We start from the raw sequence: 1,794 nt of genomic DNA, 5'->3' as shown, positions 1-1,794 counted from the left end.
AATCAAATGTCCTGTAGTAGCAAGAGAAAAAAAATGCAAAAATGAAAAACTGAAAATGCGTCAAAGCACCGTTTGCTGCTCTGTGATGCTCACTGGTCTGAGCCAGACACTTCGTGTCTCATCTTGGATACAAGTTCATTAATGTCTGGGGTCAGGCTCTGAGCTGAGGAAATCCTCAGGATTGAGTGAAGGTGCGCATCAGTAAGACGTGTCCTGTGTGAAGTTTTGTTTATCTTCATCAAAGAGAATAGTTGTTCACACAAGTATGTGCTGCCAAACATAGAGAGCGTTTGAGCAGCCTGGGAGCGCAGCTGGGGCATTGTGTCGGGGATGAAACGTGGAAACTCTGCAGCGCCCACAGACTCATATTTTGCCTTCAGTGTGTCATTAGATTGGAGCTCAATCAGCTCCATTTGGAGGTTTGATGGTGCATTTTCCACGTCAGCTGCAAATGGATTACTGAGCAGTTCAAACCTGCTTTGTTGGGCTTCAAAATCGGCAAATCGCCGTGTGAAGTCAGCACCAAGTATGCCGAGTTTTTCAGCAAACTGTGTAGTTGGGAATGCAGCGACCTGCTCTTTCATTGTTTGGCAGTGCGGAAAATGGCTCAAGTTTTCCTGCAGCATCTGCGTCTTCCACAGGCGCAGCTTGGTTTTAAAAGCCCTCACTGTAGCGTACATGTCAGTGATGACCCGGCCCCGCCCCTGAAGCTGCAGGTTGAGCGCATTCAGGTGGCTCGTGATGTCACACAGACACATTTTATTTCGGAGCTCTGTTGTGCCTTTCCCTTTGCTTTCCATGAACTCACAGATCTCCTCACGCAACTGGAAAAATCTTTCCAGCACCTTTCCCTGGCTTAGCCATCGCACCTCTGAGTGATAGGGCAAGTCACCATATTCTGTACTTAACTCCTCCAGAAAAGACTTGAACTGGCGGTGATTTAAACCTTTGGCTCTGATAAAGTTAGCCGCTAATGTTATGATGCTCATCACATGTTCCATTTTCAAGGCTTTGCCACACAACGACTCCTGGTGTACGATGCAGTGATAAGCTGTCAACTCACTTGTGACGTTTTCCTCCTTCATCTTTCCTCGGATCCTCCCCACCAATCCACTCTTTTGACCGCACATCGCAGGCGCTCCATCTGTTGTCAGTCCCACAAGTTTATCTCACGGCAGCCCATTCTATCTACACATCTGGACACCTCTTCAAAGAGATCTTTCCCCGTAGTTCTGCCATGCATTGGGTGTAATCCCAAAAACTCTTCTGTTACGCACAGGCTTGAGTCCACTCCACGGATGATTGACAGCTGGGCAGTATCAGAAGTGTCGGTGCTCTCATCCGCAGCAACGGAGTATGCCAAGAAATCTTTTCCCTTTCCCACAAGCTGTTGTTGGAGTTTCGGCAACGGTGTTTCGGCTTAGGCTCACATTTAAAAATGCTTGCCTTTTTTCTGGGCACACGGCGTCGCAAACTTTAATCATGCAGTTTTTGACAAATTGCCCCTCGGTAAAGGGCCGGGCTGATTTTGCAACCTCTGCTGCCACAATAACACTGGCCTTAACAGCAGCCTCGCTCTGTGATTTGGCTTTAGTGAACATAGCCTGCTGTGACACCAGACTTCTTTTTAACTCCTCTACCTTCTGTAGCCTTTGTGTCGTGTCCAGATGCTTGTATCTGTCTTGGTGCTTCGTTTCATAGTGCCTTCTTATGTTGTATTCTTTCATTACAGCCACACTGTCTCCGCACAGAAGACACACAGCTTTGCCCTTTACATCCGCGAACATATACTGT

General features: G+C 47.5%; 1 pseudogene; it reads right to left on the bottom strand.

The window, feature by feature from the left end:
- Window positions 1-89: 89 nt before the first annotated feature.
- LOC116380686 (general transcription factor II-I repeat domain-containing protein 2-like) lies at window positions 90-1,787 on the bottom strand (annotated as a pseudogene).
- Window positions 1,788-1,794: the final 7 nt, after the last annotated feature.

The sequence above is a fragment of the Anarrhichthys ocellatus genome, unplaced genomic scaffold, assembly GCF_004355925.1.
Source record: "Anarrhichthys ocellatus isolate YVR2014 unplaced genomic scaffold, GSC_Weel_1.0 scaffold8349, whole genome shotgun sequence".
Classification (NCBI taxonomy): domain Eukaryota; kingdom Metazoa; phylum Chordata; class Actinopteri; order Perciformes; family Anarhichadidae; genus Anarrhichthys; species Anarrhichthys ocellatus.
Note: the sequence above shows the minus strand (reverse complement) of the source record. Positions and strands in the feature narration are given on the sequence as shown.